This window comes from Stomoxys calcitrans, chromosome 4, assembly GCF_963082655.1.
Source record: "Stomoxys calcitrans chromosome 4, idStoCalc2.1, whole genome shotgun sequence".
Classification (NCBI taxonomy): domain Eukaryota; kingdom Metazoa; phylum Arthropoda; class Insecta; order Diptera; family Muscidae; genus Stomoxys; species Stomoxys calcitrans.
In genome coordinates, this window is record NC_081555.1 from 25,642,556 (window position 1) to 25,670,210 (window position 27,655).

Here is a 27,655-nt window from a genome sequence, read left to right on the forward strand (position 1 = left end):
TATCAGGTTATGCACCGATTTAAACCATACTTAGCACAGTTGTTGGAAGTCATAACAAAACCACCTTATGCTAAATTTCAGCCAAATCAGATAAGAATTTATCTACCATATATTGGTTTATATGGTAGATAAATCAAAACATGGTCCGATCTCAACCGATCTACAGTAATAAGATGTATTTTTGCAAAATTTAAAGCGCCTAACTTTACTCCTTCGAAAGTTAGCGTGATTTCGATAGACAGACGGACGCATGAGGATAATAGAGGAGGTCGTAACAGAACACCACGTGCAAAATTTTAGCCAAATCGTACCGAAATTGTGGTTTCTAAGGAATGCAGACGTGAAATCGAGAGAGCTATGTCAGGTTATAGACCGATTGTTGGAAGTCATAACAGAATACTACATGCTAAATTTTAGCCAAATCGGACAAAATTTGCAGCTTCCACGGGCTCAAAATGTCAAATCGGGAGATCGTGTTATATGGGAGTTATATCAGGTAATAGACCAATTTCAATTGTACTTGGCACAGTTGCTGGACGTGGTAACAAAACACTACATGCAAAATTTCAGCCCAATCGGATAACAATTACGGCTTCTAGGAGCCAAATATGTCAAATCGGGATATAGGTTTATATGGGAGCTATATCCAAATCAGAGCCAATATGGCCCATTTGCAGTCTCCAACGACCTACATCAATAGAATTTACCTGTGCTTAATCAAGCGGCTTGCTTTATGCGTTAGACCGCTATGGTGATTTCGACAGACGGACGGACATGACTAGATCCCTGGTAAAGCCGCCATATAAGCCGATCTCCCGATTAGACCTCTTGGGCTTCTAGTTTTGTTTTCTAAATTGTTCATACGATCTTAGGCTTGATAAGATTGAGCATTTTTTTTGATAATAACATTATTTATTTTAAGTAAACCTAGCACAATGTCTAAGAAAAATCAAATATATACTATCTCCTTCACTTGTCAAATTGAAATTTTTCTGATAAGGCGCGAGACATTTTAATGACAGATTAAAAATGAATTAAATAATCTCAAGTTGTAGAAAGAAATACAAATTTGTAGTATCAGCTGTTATGACTGCTTACAACAGTACAAATGCGATTAAAAGCCAAATTTAACAACACCGAAATTGACAGAGGTTGCGGCTTAGATTATGCTCTCTCCCTTTCTCTCTTTCACTCTCTCTCTCAATATTAAGAGAGCATTGAGTATTGTGGTCAACGAGCTTTGTTTACACTGCAAGCAAGTGACGATGAACGCCACACACAATCGATTACGATGTGATTGGCTAAGTTATATTGTTTAAGGTTAATTCACACTTTGGAAAACTTCCCAATAACAACAACAGCCATCAAACTCACTTGAGTAGCAAGATATATGGACAATGACCACAATCGGCCCTGTTTTCTTTACTGTTATCGTTTTCATCTGTTTTATTTTTTTTAGTTTGTTGCTAATATTTTGGTGCTACTTAAGGCTAAAATTAGTTAACAACACAACAACAAAAAAAAAAACTGTGCCTAATAGTTACCATTGTCAACCAGATAGTTAAAAGTTTCCATTTAAAGTTAATTTGCCCCTGAATTGCTTATCATATCGAACATTTCGATTTGACTTGATTTGATTAAGAATAATCTAAATTAATTACTTTATAACAACTGCGAAATTATAAAATGGGATGTATAAAAGGCCTCAAACTGAAAACAATCGGCCACAAAGGCTTCACAATTGTGCTTACCAAGACACAGTGGGATAGATTAACAAAACAAAAAAATTAAATCAAGTCAGGGTAAATGATTACTACATTTCGCATAACGCCACATTGAAAAACCGCAGATGTCATATCACATAGTCCTATCCTTAGCAAACGGCTTACCACCAGGTCCAAGTACGATCAATCTCAGCATAATTCATCTTTTCCACATCTCTAATGGCATTGCATTTACAGTTAATCGGAGATGGAAACACCTTGTCTTTAGATTTACTCCGTCGAATGAAAGACGATTAGTCTTCGTATAAAAGCCAAATTGTTTTTATACATATCAGTTTTATTTGCGTCCATGCCCCGACGCACAGTGGGAGAAAATCGAAAAAAAACTAGTAAAAAATATGCCGTGTGAGAATGGTTTAGAGTTGTCTCTTTGAAATTTGAAATGGTTAGGGCTGAGGTGTTAGCGAGATTGTGTGCAAAATTTCAAGGCCTTAGGCGGTCCGGGCGTATCTTGGCCCTTAAGTTGGTCACCTCGGCATTTCGAAAAATTGTTCGGGCTGACAAATCTTCATTTGTGATCCGATTTTCAAAATTCCTTTTTTTTGCTGGATAGTGCTCAAAAATCCCTACAAAAAAGTCCGCTTGCGGTGTACAACATCTCCACTGGTTTCGGGGATATTTGAGTTTTCATTTTTATTTGTTGAAATTTTGGCCGAGATTGGATTATGGTCCAAATTTTCAAAATTCTTTTTTTTTGCTGGATAGTCCTCAAAAATCCCTACAAAGAACCCGGCTTGAGGTGCACAATATCTCCACTGGTTTCGGGAATATTTGAGTTTTAATTTTTATTTGTTGAAATTTTGGCCGAGATTGGCTTCGTATTTTGCAATTTACAAATGCATTTGTGGTTCGATTTTCATTTTTAAATTTTGATCACAAATGAATAGAGATGGGCGATGTGTAAATACCCAAAAGCTGGGTATTTATATGTTTGCATATATTTTGGGTATAAAAAAATTTTTCAAAAAAATTGTTGATGATTTCGTATTCTTTGTATATAAGGCTGATCTTCTGATTTCGTAAAATCAGATTTGAGTTATATTGGGTTGGCCAAAAAGTAATTGCGGATTTTTTTAAAAGAAAGTAAATGCATTTTTAATAAAACTTAGAATGAACTTTAATCAAATATACTTTTTTACACTTTTTTTCTAAAGCAAGTAAAAGTAACAGCTAATAACTGACAGAAGAAAAAATGCAATTACAGAGTCACAAGCTGTGAAAAAATTTGTCAACGCCGACTATATGAAAAATCCGCAATTACTTTTTGGGCAACCCAATATTTTACCGATCTCCAGATTTAAAGTCTTGAGGCAATACGTTGGTAATTGTTCATCCTATTTCGATAAAACAGTGTGTTCTGGTAGACCCTTACCCATTCCTGTCAAATGTGGTTCAGATCGGACCATATTTGGATGTGGGTGCCATATAGACGGATCTCCCGATACAGTGTCATGAGCATATAAAAGGAGCACTTTTCATCCGATTTCAAAGAAATTTGGCACAGCGAGTTCTGGTACCCCTCTTAACCTTTTTGTTAAATTGGATGTAGCTGCCATATAGACCGACCTCCCGATATAGAGTATTGAGTCCAGGAGCATTTTTCATCTGATTTGGATGAAATTTGAAACAGTGCGTTTTTGCTGAATATCGTCCAGATCGGACCATATTTGGATATAGCTGCCCTATAGACCGATCTCCCGATATGGAGTATTAAGCTCATAAAAGGAGCATTTTTCATCCTATTTTGATGAAATTAATAATGTTGGTATTACCCCACGAAATGTGGTGAGAGTTCGCATTGCACCCCATTAGTACGTCATTTCCTGTCTGTTTTGCCTTCCCATCAGCCGTTGCAGCTCCGACGTGGGTGGCGGTGTCGGATAGTCCAAAGGCAGATAAAGTGAAGTCAGATATGCTACACCATCTCCCCGTCTCATCACTGTTGCATCTGACGTTGACAACTCAACTTGGGAAAATATAAAATTTTAAATTTTATGACAAGTGAGAGTGTTAGCAGTTGATATGATTCCTTTCAGAAACTTTGTTTCGGGTCGTCCATGGCTCCTGAATTAATGCAATATAAATCTTGCCCTCGATTTTCCATCAGATCGTACGTAGCCATTTCTCTCCGATGGAGGTGTACAACTTCCAGAGTTGCCACATTTGAAAAAACATATGACAACACCTTAAATAAGTAAGTGACCACATATTCGAATAAGTTATTTCCAAATTATATGAATCATACGCTAGGTAGTTCTCCACAACAAATATAAATTATACGGTTTTCAATGGAAACCAGTATAATATCGCCATGACAGTAATACTTATTATAAGACATCTTAACTGAAAAGTATTGCTAGAGTCTTAATTTGTCCAACTCTATAACAAAAGTTTTAAATCAATCAAACAGGAATCAATTTTGGGATAATTAAAATCAAATTTATGTCAAATGGTATGCGTCAAAAATTTATGCCTTGACTGCTCTTATCGTGTTGGTATAAATTTCTTAAGTACATACACTTGCATCGACTTATACACTTATTTGTATTTACGTGTATGTGTGTGTGATTGTGTGTGTTTATTTACCTAGACAAATCAGCGACAATGATTTATTGTTATGGATAACATGTTGGCAACCACAACAGACTCACTCGCCGCTACTGAGTTTAACTGGAATGTCAATAAAAAAGCCAAACATTTTATACCAAATCATTGTTAACAGAATTTACCCGAATTTGTATGGTACTTAAACAAAGATTTTGACTATCACCAACTGTTGACGTCGGCAAGTACGTATGCACACACACACATATATGTTTAAAGTGGATATGACGAAACTCAGACTATACGTTAGAATTTTAATGACGTTGTGATCGCAAAAAATCCCAAAATAACGTAATAGCCACACTTAAATGTAGTACAAGTACCCTAAAATTTCGTCTAGTCTAATAGAACTGTTAGTTGATTGTTTCAGTGATTTTCTATTTCTATTTTTTTTTAAGAAGACATGGGAATATACTTTCTGTTCTCTATTTGAGAGCAAATGCGCGTGCCTGCAACTTAAAATAAGAGGGAGGCTTCTTAAACAAAATCTTACTACTATAACTTCTTAATTTCCCATGAACATTCCACTAAGGAACAGGAGATACTTCTCTCATATCAAGGAGTGCACTCCGATTAAAGTTTAAGCTCAATTATAAGAGGCCTCCTTTTTTATGCAGAGTCCGAACGATGTGCCGCTTGGCGACACCATTTAATCGAGAAGTTTTAACACGTCAGGATACCTCATAGGATTGTCAAAAACCGATGGTGTTTTGAAAACCGGGTTTCAGTTTAACCGAAAATATTGATATTTTGCAAAACCGTTTTTCGATTATTTGCAAATGATGCTGTTTACGCCGGGATTTGAACCCAGGCGTTTGGCGTCATAGGCGGACATGTTAACCTTAGCGCGACGGTGGCCTCCTTGTATGTACTTAAAATAAGTAAAACTGAGTTTAGTTTGGTTGGGTCGAATTTTATATATATTATATAAGAACAGTTAAAAGCGTGCAAAGTTCGGCCGGGACGAATCTTATATACCCTCCACCATGAATTGCATTTGTCGAGTTCTTTTCCTGGTATTTCTTTTTAGGCAAACAAATGATAAAAGAAACGAATTGCTATAATATTGGAGCTATAATATCAAGTTATCGTCCGATTCCGATCATAATTAAAATGAATGTTGGAGACCATAGTAGACGTCGTTGTGTTAAATTTCAGCCAATTCGAATTAAAATTGCGCCCTTTAGTGGCTCAAGAAGTAAAATAGGGAGATCGGTTTGTATAGGAGCTGTATCAGGCTATAGACCAATTTAGACCATAATTGACACGTATGTTGAGGGTCATGAGAGGAGCCGTTGTAAAAAATTTCAACCAAATCGGATAGTAATTGCGCCCTCTAGAGGCTCAAGAAGTCAAGACCCCACCCATACACACCTATATCAGGCTATGGACCGATTTAAACCACATTTTTTGTTTTGGAAAACACCTCATGCACAATTTCAGCCAAATCGGATAAGAGTTGCGCTCTCTATTGGTTTAAGAAGTCAAGATTCAAGATCGGTTTATATTGCAGCTATGTCAGGTTATGGACCGATTTGAACCATACTTAGGACAGTTGTTGGAAATCTTAACAAAACACCTCATCATAACAAAACACCTCATGCCAAGATGTATCTGTATCCCAAACTTCAGAGCTGTAACTTAATCTGTGAAGAGAGTACCATTTTGTACGTTTTAGTACCAAACTGTACGAATAATAATAAAATGTTCTAGTCGCCCAGTACATATTGCCAAGATGTAATCGTATTCCAAACTTAGTCTGTGAAGAGAGTACCATTTTGTACGTTTTAGTACCAAAATGTACGAATAATAATAAAATGTTCTAGTCGCCCAGTACATATTGCCAAGATGTAATCGTATTCCAAATTTCAGAGATGAAGCTCAATCCGTAAAGAAGGTGCCATTTTGTACGTTTTAGTACCAAAATGTATAAATATCAAAAAAATCTTTTAGTCGCCCGGTACTTGCTTTCAAGATGTACCTTTATCCCAATTTTCAGAGCTGTTGCTCAATCTATAATAAAAAGTACCAAATAGTACCAATTACATCTCTTAAGTACGTTTTCTTCCACCCCTGATACGATTCAGGCATTTCGTACTTAATACAACTTATTGTATTTTTGCCAAGACTCCGATAATTTTTAACAAATTATTTAATATGATCCGTCCCCGTTCACTGTAAAAGTAAGTAAGCTATTTCGTACTATTTAGTACTTTTTGGTACCACAATGTACGATTTGTGAAAATATCACTTAGTCAGCCAACAGATAGTTGAACCTTCATGTTAAATTTCAGAGCTCTAGTTCAGTTCGTAACGAAAGTACGAAATGGTACCAAATACGGTGCTAAACGTACGTTTTCCCCGTTTCCAGAACTATTTTTTCTATTGGTTTGCCCAAAAAGTAACTGCGGATTTTTTTAAAGAAAGTAAATGCATTTTTAATTAGACTTAGAATGAACTTTATTCAAATATACTTTTTTACACTTTTTTTCTGAAGCAAGCTAAAAGTAACAGCTGATAACTGACAGAAGAAAGAATGCAATTACAGAGTCACAAGCTGTGAAAAAATTTGTCAACGCCGACTATATGAAAAATCCGCAATTACTTTTTGGGCAACCCAATATTTACAACAACAATCATTTAAGCCAAATTTCGAAGTTCTATACTTTTTAGTACCTAAATGTCCAAAAGTACAAAAACTCATTTTGCCTTCCAATTTAGGTTGCCATAGTGTACTTAAGTTCCAAAATTCAAAGCTTTAGCTCAATTAACAAAAAAGGTACCAAAAAGTACAAATTGCGATACTAAACGTACTATTTTCCAAATTTTTTTTTAACCAAACCTTATTTTTTCAAGACACTCTTTAATTTGAGCAAGAACATAGTTCTAGCCCTTTCCGTTCGCGCTGGACAAATTTGCATCTGAACGTACAAATATCACCAAATCCAGCCTTATGTCGTGGCTTTGACCCATTACCAGCATTCGTGCAAAAATTTCGTGATTCTAGCTTTAGCCGTTTGGGCTGGACGATGATCTGTCAGTCAGTCAGCAATCTCTCAGTTACCAACTCTTTTGTATATATATGGAGCGGACCCTTCCCCTTACCACAATTTTCTAAAACGTCAGATCTCCAAGATGCCACTTTAAGGTACCCCAAAAACACGAAATTGGTATGAAATTTTGGGATCAAATAACCTGGGGGGACGCCCCATCCCAAAACCCACCCGAAAGGACATTTTTACCGATTGGGACAATATGGGTATCAAATGAAAGGCATTTAAGAGTAGAGTGCGAACTTGGTACAAAAATGCCAGACTAAGTGTCGGGGGGTCCCCCACCTCCAAAAACACCACCCAACAAGACACTTTTACCGTTTTGGGCAATATGGGTATCAAATGAAAGGTATTTAAAAGTAGAGTACACATCTGACAAAAAATTTATTCCTTGGTGTCTGAGGGGCCTTCCCGCCCCAAAAGCCTCCAGCAGGACATATTTACCGATTGGGAAAATATGGAACTTAAATGAAAGGTATTTCGGAGTTAAATACAAATATGGTATGAAACATTGGGTTCAAGTACCTGGAAGGCCCGATCCAGACCCAGAACCGCCCCAAAAGTACTGTCAAAAATCAAAGTGAACCGATCGGGACAATATGGGATTCAAATGAAAGGTTTTTGGGAGTAGAATAGAAATATCATGTCAAAAATTGGATTCAAAAGTACTGTCAAAAATCAAAGTGAACCGATCGGGACAATATGAGATCCAAAGGAAAGGGTTTCGGGAGTAGAATTGAAATATTATGTCAAAAATTGGATTCAAATACCGAGGGGGTCGCCCCCAGAGTTCCGCCAAAAACAAAAAGTATACCGATCGAGACAATATAGGACTCCTATGAAAGGTATTTGGGAGTAGAGTATGATTATGATATTTAAAATTGGATTCAAGTATCTAGGGAGCCGCCTCAGGCCCAAAACCACCCCAAAAATAGTGTCCAAAATCACAGTGGACTGATCGGTACATTATGGGACTCAAATGAAAAGTATTTGGGAGTAGTGTATAAATATGATATTTTAAATGGGGTTCAAGTACTTAAGGAGTCTTACCAAGCCCAAAACCGCCTCAAAAGTACTGTCAAAAATCAAAGTGCACCAATCAGGACAATATGGGAATCAAATGTAAGGTATTCGGGAGTAGAGTATGAATATGATATTTAAAATTGGATCCAAGTATCTGGGGAGCCGTCCCAACCCCAAAATCAAAGGGGACCAATCAGTACAATATGGAACTCAAATGAAAGGTATTCGGGAGTAGAATATGAATATGATGTCAACAATTTAATCCAAGTACCTAGGGCCCAAAACCGCACCAAAAGAACCACCCAAAATCAAAAGTGAACCGATCGGGACAATATGGGATTATAATGGATGGTATTTGAGAGTAGAGTACGAGTATGATTTTCGAATATTAAAAATTGAGTGTAATTCCCCAAAACCGTTCCAAATGGATATATAAGACGACCATGATAATATGGGACTAAAATAAAAGTTATTCTCTAGTAGACTATGAACATGGTATTAAAAATCAGGTTCAAGTGATAGGAGGTTGCCTACCCCTCAAAACACCTTCCAAAATGTGAATATTTCTCAATCATGGCTATATGGAGTTCAATAAAAGGTATTTGGTAGTAGATATACAAATTGTACTGGGGAGATACATATGCTAGTAAGTAAGAAACTTATTTTCGTGTGGTGCTAATAAAGGCACAGCAGAGCGGGCCGGGTACTGCTGTAACTTTATATATGCCAGGCGGTGCATATTATTCATTATCTGATCTGCTACTTAATAAAAACCTACTGTACCACTGACTGATACCTATTAGAGTCGATTGAAAGTCCTTAAAGAAATGAAAACCTAAAGTGGAATGAACTTCTTCTGTGTTGTTTATAGTTTCCGCTGCATCTTCTTTCTACAGAAATATTTACCAACAATCTTTAGTCGATTATGGCCTAGATTTAATTGCTTTGTTTTATTTTGAAACTTATTTTTATTTATTTTATTATTTAAAGAAATTTCATAATTTCTCTATACAGCATTGTTATGGCTCTTCCTGATATTGCAGATAATGTGCAAGTGCATTGTAATCACTTCTCTTATTGATACAGACACCAGGCGAGGTACTATGTAGGCTTTTAGCTCTTTTCAACATCAACCATGACATGGAATGTGAGCGAACAAATGATAAAATATTAGCGCCTTTGTTTATCTCTTTATTTCACCCCATATTGTATGGGTATACTATTCGTGTTCGCATGTTGACAATGGCGATTGGTGAATAACAGAGCTTCATTTGTCTGGTATGCCCCCAAAACAACCTCTCCTCCTTAAGGGGTGGCTAATGAAACCCCATTGTCTGTCCCCAAAGAAAGTAAGTCGCCAGTTACCTATTCTTTTGTTATCGGTATTAAAAGTAAGCACAAGTACACATTGATTGTACGAAAGGTAAATGCAGCAAAGATGTTTCATGTGACCTACTAAATACCCACTACTAGCAGGTACTAGAGCTTAGTAAATAGATGGCGGCCAGTATAAGGGTTTTAAACATAGTAAATAATGGTATTACAATATCAATAGGTTTATTAACATTAACCGGATTTTATGGCATAATTTTCAAACTCCAATAATTTAGTGTGAAAATAAAATTGTCTTGTGGTTAGATTTAGCCAGTTATAGAACAAATGTATATGGGTGACAATAAATTTGTTATGAAATGATAATATCAACCTTTACCACAAACCCTAGGTGATTTTAAAAAGACATGGGTGGGTATATAGGAGAGAATATCTGCATGTGGCGCTAAACGCTTGGGTTCGAGTCTGGGGTTTTCAAAATATTTTTATTGATGTTTATTCCCTTACTATAGGGTTGCCCAAAAAGTAATTGCGGATTTTTTAAAAGAAAGTAAATGCATTTTTAATAAAACTTAGAATGAACTTTAATCAAATATACTTTTTTTACATTTTTTTTGTAAAGCAAGCTAAAAGTAACAGCTGATAACTGACAGAAGAAGGAATGCAATTACAGAGTCACAAGCTGTGAAAAAATTTGTCTACGCCAACTATATGAAAAATCCGCAATTACTTTTTGGGCAGCCCAATAATATGGTCAAAATTTACGCATAATTTCAGTACTGTAGTTATTCATGAAAATACCTAATGACTATAATTATTGACCCCTATCAATGTGCTAAACCGTAAACCGGACAATCCTATTCAATAAGAAAGGCAAGGTTAAGTTGAAGTGGCAGTCACTTAGATGTTATGGTCCATTGTGATACCACAGGAACAGGAGAAGGAAGATTCCTTCTAGTTTCTGACGTTGAACCATCCAGATAGCTTTAAAAAGCCCAACAAAAGTTCTCAAAGAAATAAATACCTAAAGTGAAACTCCTACTGACTACCAGTGTGGGAATAAACACAGCAGATGTTCTATAGTTTTTTCTTTATCGATGTCCTCACAGTTTCGACAAAAGTCGTTACTGGCAACCTTCAGTCTGCCAGCATGTTTTCGGATCAAACAGTGACCTGTCATGACGGACACAATGACTGAGACGGCTTTTATAGCCAGTGAAAGCGTAGCGGTAGACCTCTTCAAGTCTAGATTAGGCCACATAATTTTGGATTGTTTTGAATTGTTCAGCCATCTCGATGAGAGATCCCGCGACAGTCGAGGACGGTTTTCGGAAATACGTTCTCCAGGGATTTAATGGCTGCCTGGCTGTCTGAGAAAATATTTATGCCAATCGTCGTAATGACATTTTATCTTAGCCATTTCACCACTTTCTTAATTGCAAGGATCTCCGTTTGATAAAGTGATCGGGTAACCTTCTCGATATGATCAAAGCCATGTCGGCTTTGGGGTGTACTCTGACAAGTTAGAACTGATCATATCGAGAAGGTTACCCGTCTAGTTTGGAACCATCCGTGTAGATGTCTACGTAACTTCTATTACCAGGCATATTGTATTTGGTAGTGCTCTTGATAGTGGCCTTTTGATGTGGGTTGCTACATCGAATTGAATTTGGCCATGGGCGACTTTACTTTGAACGCCCTTTGGAACATAGAATGGGCTTTTAATAACGTGAATTTATAGTCCATAAATGGCGCTCTGGTGGACAAAGATCGCCATGAGACTAAGGGAATCAGAAAAATGGCGCTCCTCTAAATTCGGCCATTCTTATGTTCTGCGGGGGGGAAGGTGTTGCCACGTGGTACCATGCTATATGCGGCGTGACTGATTATATACCAGGGGAGTTCTTCCTTGTTAATGGGGGGTAGGAAGTCATGTTCCCGAAAAGTGGTCTCTGGGTTGGAGGCACTCAGCCCTTTCCGGAACCCTCTGCATACGAGGATGGGGGCACTGGATCAGGAGTCTTCATTAAATTCCTTGGAATCGGGGAATCTTATGAACTTCTGGGCGGGGGCAGCGAAATGGGAAGAGCTTCTTCGAACTACGAGAAAGTGATCTCTGAGTTGGGGGCACTCAGCCCTTCTCGGAAATTTCTTTACACACGGATGAATCTAAATTGGATGGAGGCACTGGAGTAGGAGTCTTGGAATCAGGGAATCTTATAGACTTCTGGGCGGAAGCAGCGAAGATGCGAAGAGCTTCTTCGAACCATGAGAAAATGGTCTCTTGAGTTGGGGGAACTCTTGGAATCAGGGAATCTTATAGAATTCTGGGCGGAAGCAGCGAAGATGCGAAGAGCTTCTTCGAACCATGAGAAAATGGTCTCTTGAGTTGGGGGAACTCCGCCCTTCCCGGAAACCTCTGTATACTCGAATGGGTCTAAATTGGATGGGGGCATTGGAGCAGGAGTCTTCATTGAATTCTTTGGAATCAGGGAATCTTATAGTCTTCTGGATGAGTGCAGGGTCTTATAGGCGGAGGTCTTCGCGATCCTGAAGGCACTGGAGACAATGTTTATGAGGGAGCGGCGCTCCGATTACACTATCACGATATACGTGGACAGTCAGGTGGCGATGAGGGCTCCGACATCGGGCCGTCTGAGATCAAAACTGGTTCGAAAATGCAAAGAGCTTTTTTGAACCATGAGAAAGGCTGTCAGTCTCTGCTGGGTCCCAGGCCAAAGGCCTTGTGGGCGAGAATTTTGCGAAACAGGACATCGCTTATCCTGGGACCGAGAAAGCATGACTTAGGACTGTTAATGTGACTGACTCATTCTAACGGTACTCTTGAAGAATAGCACCAAAACGGAAAAGATGTGTTGAAAACAATATAATAATAGAAAAAAGAAATCGGTTCAGATTTGGATATAACTCCATATATATATGCTCGTCCGATGTGCAGTAATAATGCAATAAAATGGTCATTTGTAAACCGATTCTCTCGAAATTTGGCAGGAAGAATTTTCTCTTGACTCTCAACATTACTGGGGAAATCGGTTCAGATTTAGATGTAGCTCTCATATATATATATATCGCCCGATTTTAATTTCTAGATTCACGGCAAGCGCATTTATTGATCATCTTGCCAAAATTTTGTACAACGCTTTTCTCGACAACTACCACAATATCTGAGAATTTTGCTCCAAATTGGTTCACATTTAGATATAGCTTCCATATATATGTTCGTCAGATTTTGTAATAATGTTGTCATTTGTCAACCGTAGTTATTACAGTTTGAACATATTTGCTTCAAATTTAATAGGGATTGTTTAATAACCCACCTGAAAACATCCGCCGAGGTCCATCAAAATTGGTTCAGAATTGGATATAACTCCCACATTTTACTTATAGGGTAGGTGTAGGGTATTATACAGCCGGCACAGCCCGACTTTTGTGTTGAACCCAGTTCAACGACAACATCTGTCTATACTTCCAAATCTTCCCTTTTTACCAATATCTGAATTCATACTTGCAAAATGTTAACCCTAGCCATGTTAACTTGTACTAAACATACATGTCTCCTTTAAACTTCAACTCAAATCGCTGATATACAGTTCTTATGTTAACCGATATATTTTATACGACGCCTTGGTTATCTTTGCCACTGCCATCTTTCACTTGTGCAGCAGCAACGATAGAAAGCGGTAAGGGCCATCAGCCAATAAAACTGTTCAACATTTGGAAACTACAACTGTGCCTTTTTTCTTCATTTCATTTGGGTTCCTTACACTTCCGTGAGATTTATTTCATCCAGCTTCAGTCCACTAGAAGGGTCTACCAGAGTTGTACATGGTCCTTCGAGCCGGACCATTAAGCGAAGAAAAGTAGATTTTATGACTTTGGCATAAAATCGCACCTACTATTAAAAGTAGTAGGCTTACAGCTTTCTAAACGCAGGTTAATTTCTTGAATGGGCCAAATCGGACCATATTTTCATATAGCTGCCATATAGATCGATCTGGCGATTTAGGGTCTAAAGTCCGTGAAAGACTAATTTTTTGTCCAATTACGTTGAAATTTTAAACAGGAAGTTGTACTAGGGGCCCCGATATTCAAACCATATATTTACATATATTGGGTTGCCCAAAAAGTAATTACGGATTTTTTAAAAGAAAGTAAATGCATTTTTAATAAAACTTAGAATGAACTTTAATCAAATGTACTTTTTTTACACTTTTTTTGTAAAGCAAGCTAAAAGTAACAGCTGATAACTGACAGAAGAAAGAATGCAATTACAGAGTCACAAGCTGTGAAAAAATTTGTCAACGCCGACTATATAAAAAATCCGCAATTACTTTTTGGGCAACCCAATAGCTACCATATAGACCGATATGCCGGTTTAGGGTCTTAAGCCCGTAACGGGCGCATTCGATTTTGATGAAATTAGAAACAGTAAGTAGTTTTAAGCCTCCGAACATCCGACTCAAACATGGTTAAAATCGGACCATATTTAGATGTAGCTGTCATATAGACAGATCTGCTGATTTAGGGTCTTAAGCCCTTAAAAGACGCAGTTATTATCCGATTTCGCTGAAATTTGAAATAATGAGTTGATTAAAGCCTCCCGATATGCGACTTAAATATGGTTTAGATCGGTGTATGTTCAGATATAGCTGCCGTATAGAACGGTCTGCCGATTAAGGGTCTTGAACCCATAAAAACTGCATGTACCCGATTTCGCTGAAACTTGAAGAAGTGAGTTGTTTTATACCTCCCATCAACCGACTAGTTATGGTCCGAATCAAAGAACTGCTTGAGACTCCTAATTTGGCACTCAAATGCCACTTGTGTTATACATACCACATCAAACAATCTTAGCTAGAAATGCTCTTCATATGGCAATAGAGCAAGAGTTGATAGAGTTAATAAAAGTCGTATTTTTGTTCCGATTTCAATAGACAACCGTCCCGAGTTTGGATTAAAATATTTCCCTATTTAAGGATATGAGCCAAAAAATGCGCTTTTACTACCCCAACATCTGAGTATGAGTATGGACCAGATTTGACCATTTTTCTATGCAGCTGCCATATAGCATTTTTTTAGCGATTGGAGCTAATGAACGCACAAAATCTCGCATTAATTACCCAGTATTTCCGAAATTTCGAAAAGATTCCTTATCACTCGTACAAGCTAAAGTCAATATCAGAACTAACGCCCTTTTTCCTAAAATTTTAAGCAGTTAAGTAGCAGTATTTGAACCCACGACATCCATAGTTTTATTCTGTACCTTTAACGAGTTCTTTACCCAAGCCAAAACAAAGCACGCACTATAATGTCAACGCTCCTTTTTCAACGATAGCTGTATGTGTGTGTGTGTCATCTATTCAGTTGCGATCCATGTGAGCCCCGTGAATATTGCTCACAATGTATAATAAGACCAGCAATCATTTTATGCTCATTAGCAAAACCACTTAGTTGCTCAACGAATCATAAAATGACATTTTATGTTTTGGTGGTTGAGAGTCTTAAGCGTCATCAACGGTTGCTGGTATAAGGTGTAAGCGTGTCATTCACTTTCGTGTCTATCGTTTTAAAGTGACTTGCTGCTATTCTCTGGTCCAGATCAGACTAACGCCCTTTTTCCTAAAATTTTAAGCAGTGAGACCCCTCGTAGCAGTATTTGATCCCACGACATCCATAGTTTTATTCTGTACCTTTACCGAGTTCTTTACCCAAGCCAAAACAAAGCACGCACTATAATGTCAACGATCTTTTTCAACTATAGCTGTATGTGTGTGTGTGTGTGTGTGTCATCTATTCAGTTGCGATCCATGTGAGCCCCGTGAGTATTGCTCACAATGTATAATACGACCAGCAATCATTTTATGCTCATTAGCAAAACCACTTAGTTGCTCAACGAATCATAAAATGGCATTTTATGTTTTGGTTGTTGAGAATCTTACGCTTCAACAACGGTTGCTGGTATAAGGTGTGAGCGTGTCATTCACTTTCATGTCTATCGTTTTAAAGTGACTTGCTGCTATTCTCTGGTCCAGATCAGACTATATTTAGATATAGTTGCCATTTTAAAGTGGCTTGCTGCTATTCTCTGGTCCAGATCAGACTATATTTAGATATAGTTGTCATATAGACCAATCTTGTAAAATAGCTCCCGGAACCTGAATCGAATATGATCCAGATCAGCCCTCATTTGCATATTACTATTCACCTCAATACTTTGTCAGGATAATTTCAAATCGAGAAATTTACCTCATTTAACAATTGCAGAGAAACCCCATCAAGAAACGAAAGTCTAAATTATGGTATCTCAGTTATCAGATTTACTTTCTCAGCGCCTCTAATTGTTGAGAGTAATTGCTTAAAATCCTGGATTGCGATTGTGTGCGTTCCTTGTTGAGATCCATTAGCATTTTGTTTTTTACTAGGCTCCAGAAAATCGGCGAGAACTTGTCTTTTTGAGGCGTCTCTCTTATCACATACCCTCCTTATAATCATACCATCATCTAAGGGTAACCCCCGCATGGTCTAGAAAGGCGATTGACGTTGTTATTTAGTTGTTTGTTTTCACAGTGTATAATAAAATAAATGTTTTATACTTATATTCTATCTATTTTAAAAAGTGTTGTCTCATAATTTACTACATTGAATTGATATACGTCATAACACTTTTTATTATTTGATTAAATTGTTAATTGGTCTCGTGAGGGTGCTTTTTTTTTGGAAAATTATCACTTGTCCATTGTAAAACTTTGATATACTCATGCTTTTGATTATCTCTGCACGATTAATTAAAACGTTTTATGATTTCAAAAGAAGATAATTTAACAGATTTTCAAAATGATAACGACTTTGCGTGGGTGCGAACAAGAGATATGTGGGTTTACAATGTTGTTTTGGGCTCTGCCTTTGTTTAACCTTGGAAATATCAAAAGATATGCAAGAAAGATTGGGTGAAAGTTGGAGAATAAAGGATAAAATGGCATTATTAGTTCAATTATATATTAGTAAAAAAATTACTTAATTTTAAGTAAAATTTTTGTTTGCTAAGGAAAATCAGTTCTTAAAATACAGAGGATGTTACATCTTTAGATTTCTTTATTTCTTTAGATTAAGGAAAATTTTTTTCACCAAAGGAAATTTATTCTTACAAAAGAGATGGTTCAATTTTAAATTCTTTGTACCTTAATATCAAGTAAGAAAATTTTCACCAAAGGAAATGATTTCTTAAAAAATTGGAGAAAATACATCTTTAAATTTAGTTATTTATTCCTAAACACCAAGTAAAATTTTTTTCTTACAAAAGAGATGGTTCAATTTTAAATTCTTTGTACCTTAACATCATGTAAGAAATTTTTCACCAAAGGAAATTATTTCTTACAAAATTAGAGGAAATACATCTTTAAATTTAGTTATTTATTCCTTAACACCAAGTAAAATTTTTTTCGCCAAAGGAAATTTATCCTTAAAATGTTACAAAATACTAAAATCTAAAATCTTGCCTTGAAGTCTAAAATCTTGCATTGAAGCCTCCACACCTAATATGGTTGAAAAGTCTTCTAACCAAAGACGAAGCGTGACCCATAAAGGTTGGTATGTTGTGATCTCTGGCTTTCATTTTCCATTGCAAAAAATCTCCTATCATTAGGCTCGTTTCAAAAGAGAAACAAACCATAAAATCTTTAAACTTACCACAAATTATTTTACAGTGTGGCTGTGAATAGCATTTTCTAAACCTTTTATAAGAAATCCCAACTCAAGTGTGAGAAGAAACTTTAAAAATTCACTACCAAAGACTTCCATGAAAAATCTTAACTTAATACGATTAAATCAGTTTTTTTTTTTGCAATTAATGTTGTTGTTGCTATCTTGTATATGCAAATATGATATTTATTGTTTATGCAAGCCAAATATTATATTATCGTATAAAATAATGAACAAAAAAATTTGCTGGCTAAAGAAGTAAATCAATGGTCAAACTTGACCATAATAAAGCAGGTCATCATTATGAGAAGCAGCATTGGAGGTGAATGCTCGCAAGTAAAATTACGAGCATGAGATAAGAGCGATTAATTGTAAACAATGATGACATCGAAAATGGCTCATTCCCATTGGAAATTGCACAAATGCCAAGTGCCATTGATAAGCATGTCACCAAGAGTCTGTGCACGTTTTTTTTTTCTTCAAAGAAATAACAACATAAGCTCAAAATAATTGTCTAAAGAAAACGCAAATTTAAAATTCCTTATGTACCCTACACAAGTTGAAATATATTTGGGCTATCAAATTTTTGAAAAAAAGTCACAAATTGAATTTTCTAGAGGCCGTAGAAGACTAATCGAGAGATCGGCTTTTATGGGAACAATAGCGCAGAGGTTAACATGTCCGCCTAGAATGCTCAACGCCTGAATTCGAATCTTGGCGAGAAATAATGACAAAAAATTTGCAGTTGTGGTTATCCCCTTCTAATGCAGGCGGCATTGTAGAGGTAGTAAAATTGGATTTTAGGGTAATAGTAGAGAGTTACAGAGAAAAAACCCGAGAGAAAAAGCAGTGAACGAACGAGACAAGCAGCACGAGCCGAACAAAGGAAAATACAAAACACCTCCACGCCGAAGCTGTGCAGCAAAGCACATGTGGTGGCTGGTTAAATGTTTTTTTTGGCTTGTATTGTTGTTGTTGTTATATGTTGGCTCGCAAAGAATGCCTTTCAACAACAAATTTGTACTTTCGGTCGCTGAAATTCGAAATAAATTGTTGCAGGAAAATGAACAAATATCGTCTTTGTTTTTTCGACAAAAGTTGTTTTTCAAAATGATTTTAATCTGTGTGTCAAATCGGGTGATCGGCCTAGATTTTATTTCCCGATTTGAACTGAGCAAAAATTTCAGTCAAATTGGATAACAATTGCTTCCAGGGGCCTAAGGAGTTACATCGGTAGATCGGTTTACATAGGAGCTATATCAGGTTACGGACTGATTTAGCCTATACTTAGCACACTTGTTGGAAATCGTAACAAAACGCCTCTCGCAAAATTTCGGCCAAATCGGATAAGAGTTGCGCCCTCTAGAAACTCAATAAGTCTAATCGGGAGATCGGTTTATATAGCAGCTATATCAAAACATTGACCGATTTAGCCCATTTACAATCCCAACTGACCTACACTAATAGCAAGTATTGGTACAAAATTTCAAGCGCCTAGCTTTACTCCTTCGAAAGTAAGCGTGCTTTCGACAGACAGACGGATGGACAAGGCTGGATCGACTTAAAATGTCATGACGATCAAAAATATATATATTGGGTTGCCCAAAGAGTAATTGCGGATTTTTTAAAAGAAAGTAAATGAATTTTTAATAAAACTTAGAATGAACTTTAATCAAATATACTTTTTTTACACTTTTTTTCTAAAGCAAGCTAAAAGTAACAGCTGATAACTGACAGAAGAAAGTTTGCAATTACAGAGTTACAAGCCGTTGGAAAAATTTGTCAACGCCGACTATATGAAAAATCCGCAATTACTTTTTGGGCAACCCAATACTTTATAGGGTTTTAGACGAATATTTCGAGGTGTTACAAACAGAATGACTATATTCGACTACCACCATCCCAAGGTGCAAAGACAAATGACTAAGTGCCCCGAGGAATTGCAGGTTTGGAAAAGGCTCTTCATAAATTATGTTGTCTATTTTCCAAGCAATTGCGGGATAGTGACACAAAAAATGCTTTTGCGTCTCTTAAAATCCTCGGCATCGCACACACTGTAGAAATCTCCCTTTGTCCATGGCTATGTCAAAGACCTGATGTTGCAAATGACGCCTATCTGCAGTCCGAATTCATGCTTTCTAAGCACCTGTAAGCGATAAGCAATATCCTGTCGTGTCGGTTCGTTCACTAGTTGCGCCAAACCAATGTGCGCAGCGAAAAGCTCAACGTATGGCTCGAATGGAAAAATTAGGAGGTGTGGTGAACATTGAAATCCCCAGCCACAACGATTTCACGGCCCAGATAACCCTCTAAAATTTTTGTAATGGAATCAGAAAGAGCGTTCATGGAAGCCTTCCTTTTTGCGTTTGGACTTCTATATAGAAATTCGAAGTGCAGTATATGTGTTCCAATCCTGTGAATCCAGGTGTTGTCTTCTTTGGAACACTACATCATTATATATATATACCACGAGGGATCTGTAAGAAATAAAAAGAGATAGAGTGTGATAACCAGGGATGTGAAAATCCTGTGGATCAGAATCCTCACATACCTGGGTCTCACAAAGAGCTAGAATGTTAGGACATTGAAAATGGATATGTGCATACACCGCAACGAAATTCGCCTCCAAGACTGTTTGTGACCTGTTGCCAGTTGACCAGCAATAAAAATGATGCTCATGGCTTTATAACTCAAATCGCACAGCAATGCTCTTCCTTAATGGAAGGTTCGAGGGAATATTTGCATTACATTGCCGAAGAAATATCTCTATGGTGGAGGGCAGAGAAAAGTTTCAACCAATTATTTATAAAATTTATGTGCAAAAATCTTTTTAAATTGTATTCCATTGCAATGCCACACATGGTTTACAAGTTTTGTTTACAAAATTTGAAAATATTTTCACTTTTTATCTTGAATTTTTGTGACAGGTTTGTAAATGGCGTTACCACTTCATATCATATAAACAGACGTGCTCTAAATACATTGCATTTTGCGTTATATATTTGTTATTCACGGCTTGAGGTATGCAGTAGAAAAATAAAGCAGGTCTATTGTGGCTAATGTTTGTCAAGGATGTCTACATTCTTACTATTTTTATACCCACCACCGACGGATGGGGGTATATTCATTTTGTCATTCCGTTTGCAACACATCGAAATATCCATTTCCGACCCTATAAAGTACATATATTCTTGATCAGCGTAAAAATCTAAGACGATCTAGACATGTCCGTCCGTCTGTCCGTCTGTCTGTTGAAATCACGCTACAGTCTTCAAAAATTGAGATATTGAGCTGAAATTTTGCACAGGTTCTTTTTTGTCCATAAGCAGGTTAAGTTCGAAGATGGGCTATATCGGACTATATCTTGATATAGCCCCCATATAGACCGATCCGCCGATTTAGGGTCTTAGGCCAATAAAGGCCACATTTATTATCCGATTTTGCTGAAATTTGGGACAGTGAGTTGTGTTAGGTCTTTTGACATCCTCCGTCAATATGGCTCAGATCGGTTTAGATTTTGATATAGCTGCCATATAGACCGATCCTCCGATTTAGGGTCTTAGGCCCATAAAAGCCACATTTATTATCCGATTTTGCTGAAATTCGGAACAGTGAGTTGTCTTAGGCCCTTCGACATCTTCCGTCAATATGGCTCAGATCGGTTTAGATTTTGATATAGCTGCCATATAGACCGATCCTCCGATTTAGGGTCTTAGGCCCATAAAAGCCACATTTATTATCGGATTTTGCTGAAATTCGGGACAGTGGGTTGTATTAGGCCCTTCAACATTCTCCGTCAATTTGGCTCAGATCGGTCCAGATTTGGATATAGCTGCCATATAGACCGATCTCTCGGTTATAGGTTTTGGGGCCATAAAAAGCGCATTTATTGTCCGATGTTGCCGAAATTTGGGACAAAGAGTTAAGTTAAGCCCCTCCACATATTTCTGCAATTTGGTCTAGATCGATCAAGATTTGCATATAGCTACCATATAAACTGATCTCTCGATTTAAAGTCTTGGCCCCATAAAAGGCGCATTTTGAATCCGATTGCACTGAAATTTGTGTGGTATATAGTTCAGATCGGTTTATTTTTAGATATAACTACTAAAAAGACCAATATTTTGTTATATATATATCCGAGGTGGTGGGTATCCAAAGTTCGGCCCGGGCGAACTTAACGCCTTTTTACTTGTTTTTAACTCCTCCACCATTGGAACGGGGTATACAAACATCGTCATTTCGTTTGTAACACCTCGAAATATTGGTTTGGCAAAATAAAAAGACGCTACCATTCGTACGAGCTGCACCAAGTTTTGCAAAAACAAAGGGTGATTTTTTAAGAGCTGTAAGATTTATTTTCAAAAAAAAAAAAAAAAAAAAACGTAAAATTCAGAAAAATGCTATCGTTATTTGAATCGATAGTACGGTCCAAATAATTTAATGTTTGAAGATTATTTCATGCATATGTTGACCGTGACTACGCCTCAAATGGTCCATCCACCAATTTTGATATACTCTTACCAACATTTCGACCGGTATCTCACGAATAAATGCTTCAATGTTGTCTTCCAATGCGTCAATTGAAGCGGGCTTGTCTGTACAGACATGAGCTTTAACATAGCCCCACAAACATAGTCTAAAGGCGTTAAATCACACGATTTAGACGACCAATTGACCGGTCCCGAACGTGAAATAAAATGTTAACCGAACTAGCCTCTCAATAAGTTCATTATTACATTATTACGCGTGCTGTGTTGCATGTGTCTTGTGGAAACCACATGTCATGCAAGTGAAGCTCTTGTTTTTTTTGGGCAAAAAAAGTTGGATATTAGCGCTCACCATTCACAGTTACGTTACGATTTGCATCATCTCTGAACAAGTACGGTTCAATTATGCCGCCACCGAACTATGACTTTTTCTGGATGCATTGGTAGCTCTTGCAATGATTCTGACTGATCTTCAACCCAAATCGTCTATTCTGATTAAACCAGTGTTGCCAAAAAGATAATAGCTAAAAAATCACCCTTTATAAGGTATAACTCCACTGGCATCGCGGATATTCGACTTTCAAATGTTATTCGTTGAAATTTTGGGCGATTTGCGAAGGCATTTGTGGCCCGATTTTCATTTTGGTGCATGATTTGGATTGGTGGCAAAAAATTTGCTGCTGTATGTGTTATCGCTATCCAGGAGAGGAGAGGATCCTCTACGGCAAGCAGACCTGTGGCTGGTCTTACATAGATGCCTTTTGGCGAACTACTGAACATCTTTAGTAAAGGAGATGCTCAGTGCGAAGGCGGTCGCGAGATATAAGTCTATGGATGGATGTTAGATTGCCAGGACACTCAGGCCAGTTGTTGTTCGGAAAAGGACGAGGGAGTTGATGGCCCTTGTCAAGGGGTCACTAATTACGATTACAGTAGTAGGGTTGTCAAAACCGAAACCCGGTTAACCGGTTTCGATTGTCTCCACCGAAATCGGTTTTTAGAAAATTGGTCAGAAACCGAAAAAAAACGTTTTTTTTTTATGTAGGTTAACCGGTTTTTGCGATGTCGGTTAACCGGTTTTTTGATGTCTCCACCGAAATCGGTTTTTAGAAAATTGGTCAGAAACCGGAAACCGAAAGAAGATTTTTTTGGTTAAACCGTTTTTTTATGTTGGTTAGCCACCGTAGCGCAGGGGTTAGCATGTCCTCCTCAGCTTCATGAACGCCTGGGTTCGAAACGTGGCGAGAACGTCAACAAATTTTTTCCAACGGTGCTTTTCCTCTCCTAAAGCTGGTGGCATTTGTGAGACACTATGCCATTCATTGAAGCTATGTAAAATCTTCTCCCCAAAAAGATGTCGCATCGCGGCATGCCGTTCGGACTCGGCTTTAAAAGGCGGCCCCATATCATTGAGCTTAAACTTGAATCGGACAGTACTCATTGATATGTGAGAAGTTTGCCCCTGTTGCTCAAAGAAATGTTCCTGGGCCAAATTGCATTTGCTTTATTCATAGAAATACCAAGTGGTGGGAGACACCTCGAAACTTGATGTCAGAGATCATAAAATGAGCGCAGAAGATCGAGGGGCTTGAATCGCTAATCTATTGGGTTGCCCAAAAAGTAATTGCGGATTTTTAAAAAGAAAGTAAATGCATTTTTAATAAAACTTAGAATGAACTTTAATCAAATATACTTTTTTTACACTTTTTTTCTAAAGCAAGCTAAAAGTAACAGCTGATAACTGACAGAAGAAAGAATGCAATTACAGAGTCACAAGCTGTGAAAAAATTTGTCAACGCCGACTATATGAAAAATCCGCAATTACTTTTTGGGCGACCCAATACGTTCGGCTAGTGGAACAAATGTTCTGTTATAGCCAAGTAAAGGAAAGTAAAGTAAATAACCGAAACCCGGTTTCGAAAATATCAAAATATCAATATTTTCTATACAGGAGTCATACCCGGACACTGTGCGATAGGTCATATGGCAGCGCGCATGGAGTCCCGCAACACGACTACTGTGGACGATGTCTAGAAGAGGATGAGAAGGAGACGATCGAACACCAATTGATACATTGATAAGACAGGTTTAATTCGAAGAGGGACACGATGAAATCTTGAACACGCTGTCATGCATGTACAGACGCGGAGCACCAATGTTTGCCAATCCCATGGCAGCCGGTTGTACGTATCGGATTGACCCGATAGAGTTCTTCATTGACAAGGGCTGCCGTCACACTGCTAAAACAAGCAATGCTTGGCACTTGGCAAGTGAATACTTGAGTGAGTGTGGGCTTATGTGCCGTGGAAGCACTCTCATGGTGAAGTGATGGGTAGGCGCTTGCTCCTTATTGTATTCCTATATTTCTGATATCTCGTCATCTGTCTTTCTCCCCTTCGAGACTGAATGTGGGGCAGGTTTTTTATTATAATAATTTTTCACCAAGTCTTCCTTTTTCCTTTTCCAAAATCGGGCTTCTACAGCCATAATAGATCAAATCAGATGAAAGAAAAAAGTTGATGGTATCAACGCTCGGAACGTTCTGTGAACCGGAACAGAAAGTGACGGAACTAACGCAAAATTTCAGTCAATTCCAATAAGAATTGAGCCCTTGAGAGGCTCAAAAAGTAAAATCAGGAGATCGGTTTATATGGGAGCTGTATCAGGCTATAAACCGATTCAGATCATATTTGACACGTTTATTGAAGGTCATGGGAGAAATCGTTGTAAGAAATTTCTGCAAAATCGGATGAGAATTGCGCCCTCTAGAGGCACAAGAAATCAAGATCCCAGATCGGTTTATATGGCAGCTATATCAGGTTATGGACCGTTTTGAACCATACTTAGCATAGTTGTTGAAAGTCATAACAAAACACGTCATGCAAATTTTCAGCCAAATTGGATAAGAATTGCGCCCTCTACTGGCTCAAGAAGCCAAGATCCCAGATCGGATTATATGGCAACTATATCAGGTTATGGACCGTTTTGAACCATGCCTAGCACAGTTGTTGGAAGTCATAACAAAACATGTTATGCAAAATTTCAGCCAAATCGGATAAGAATTGCGCTCTCCAGATGCTCAAGAAGTCAAGATCCCAGATCGGTTTATAGGCAAATATATCAGGTTAAGGACTAATTTGAACCATACTTTACACAGTAATTCAGAGTCATAACAAATCACGTCATGCAAAATTTCAGCCAAATCGGTAAGAATTACGTCCTCTATTGTCTCAAGAAGTCAAGATCCCTGTTTAATTTATATGGCAGCTATATCAAAACATGGATCGATATGGCCCATTTGCAATTCCAACCGACCTACACTAATAAGAAGTATTTGTGCAAAATTTCAAGCAGCTAGCTTTATTGCTTCGAAAGTTAGCGTGCTTTCGAAAAACGGACGGACGGCTAGATCGACTCCGAACGTCGAGACTGTCAAGTATATATGTACTTTATGGGGTCTTAGAAAAATATTTCGAGGTTTTTTAGAAACGGAATGACTAGATAAGTATGCCCCCATCCTTTGATGGAGGGTATAAAAAGGCACCAGTTTTGAAATAAGACGAAAAAAAATGTGTGCGACTTTGGACTTAGCACGAGGTTTGGGAACAAGTCATCTTAGGGCAGACAAAAATTGTTAGACGAAAGTTACGACAGACGAAAAATTACACTATACAAGACACTGATATTACGAAAGTTGTTGTAAGGTTTCGAAGCTTCCGATGAGTGCTTGCGAAAGCAGATGGGAGAGTCTCTAGGGAGGGAAGATTTCATTGCAATTTTGTCTATAAAAATATTTTATTTTACAATTTCTCGTTGGGAAATATTTTAGTAAAATGTTATCTTTAACTTGTATTTCAATCAAATGTTGTCTTTGGAAACACTTTTTTTAATTTTTTAGAAAAAAATTATAAAAAAATTTTTAAGAGAAATTTCGAGAACTTTTTTTTATTTTAGAAATTTAAAAAAAAAATTGTTTTTTTTTTAGATGCCATACATTTTTTTTCATTAAAGAAATTTTTGTGTGAAGAAACCCCAGCTAAGAACCTGTTGGTACACACAGAAGGGGAAGACCAAAACTCCGACGGAAAGACCAAGTTGAGAAAGACATCTCGATACATTTCAAAATTTCTTTCGAGCAATTATAACAAGTAAACACAGGTAATAAAAGTCAAAGCACATAAATATTTAGAATGTAAAATATTTAAGCGAAAACTAAATTTTCTCACGCTTTCTGTTACAGTTTCAAGCGTAAAAAATATTCCAAAAGGCAGGCACACTTAGAAACGAGTTCGGGTTATAAAATTTGATTTGAACAATAATCGCAAACGAAATTTCTACTGAAAAAAATCTACCTTAGAAAAAAGGTGATTTTTCATTTATTTCGAAAATATTTGTTTGCATCTTTGTTTACACTTTACGTCATTTTTTTTCTTCTTCTTTTGCTTTAGCAGGGATTTTTCGTCTACAAAGCAATTAGCAATAGAGTGCAATAATTTATTATTAGGTAGTTTCTTTTTTTTCCTGCATGAAAGCTAACTCAATTGATATGGGGTTAAAATTTAATAAAAATTTTATAATAACAGATTTGAAAAGCCTTTCACGATAAAATTTATTAAAAAATTTAACAAAAAAACTTTTATCATAAACCTTTTTGCAATTTTTTTTTGACAAATTACGTAGCATTGCCTTTTTGAGGAATTTTAAATACCTTATTAACACAATTGGTGCTGGTTTTATTTTTTTATAATATCACACTTTTATTTTTTTTCGTTTTTTTTTTTAAATAAGACACTTTTTGCTTAAAACTATTTTCACAAGAATTTTAAAAATTTTTTGAGTGCACTTTATTTGCAGTTTTAATTTCTATATTTCTTTTCTTATTTTATTATTATTGTAAAATTTCTATTTTCCTTTATTTTCTTCTCTTATATATGAAATGCGTTTCAAAAAATTTTTATCCGTTACAAACGGAAACCCCGTTAGCTTCCTTTGACGGAAATCGTATCGCTTCGCTCGTTTTTTTTTTTGTGTGGTGTATTTCTAGTGTACGATCGTTATGGAGTTCGTCATCTGACTGCCGTTTAACGGGCAAATTCTACGAACATTAAATGATTTTCACATTCTGTAGTGTCTTCGTTTGGTTTTTCTGTCGTTTCTTCTTTTCATTCAATTCCATTTCGCGTTTTTTGCTGATCGTCGGCACAAAGTTGTTGCTGTGATTGTCGTTGTGATTTGTTTACTGTGGTTGTTCTTATTGTTGTGTAGAGGGCTCCACGAGTAGCACTAGACTATTACCGCCCTAACACCCACCACTACCACCTCCGCAATCACTAACGTATGGGGAAGTGTCTTTGTTGTTGTTGTTGGAATTTCACACTCGAAATTCGAAAATTTGTTGTATTTTTTATTTGTGTTACAATTTATTTGCGAAAAAATCAAAGAGAGTATTAAAGCCGGGAGAAGACACAAAGCTCGGGGTTTAAAGCACAGCGTGATTTTCAAAAACAAACCAAAGCATACCGTCAAATGAACAGAACACATACATTCACACATGTATGTATACTGAAGGAAAATGATTACCTTAAAAAAAACACAAAGTAGGCAACACTGTTGATTCCCCAATAAAAATCTCTCAAGGGAATTCTATGAG

General features: G+C 37.1%; 1 protein-coding gene across 2 annotated transcripts in view; it reads right to left on the reverse strand.

Annotated features, from left to right (window-relative positions):
• The window catches only part of LOC106090521 (open rectifier potassium channel protein 1), a 61,600-nt gene extending 34,388 nt beyond the window's left edge, over nt 1–27,212 (reverse strand). For both annotated transcript variants that reach the window (XM_059366698.1, XM_059366699.1), the window contains exon 1: nt 26,714–27,212. The gene's annotated coding sequence lies outside the window, so the exon portion shown is untranslated. The remainder of the gene's footprint in view (nt 1–26,713) is intronic.
• Nucleotides 27,213–27,655: the final 443 nt, after the last annotated feature.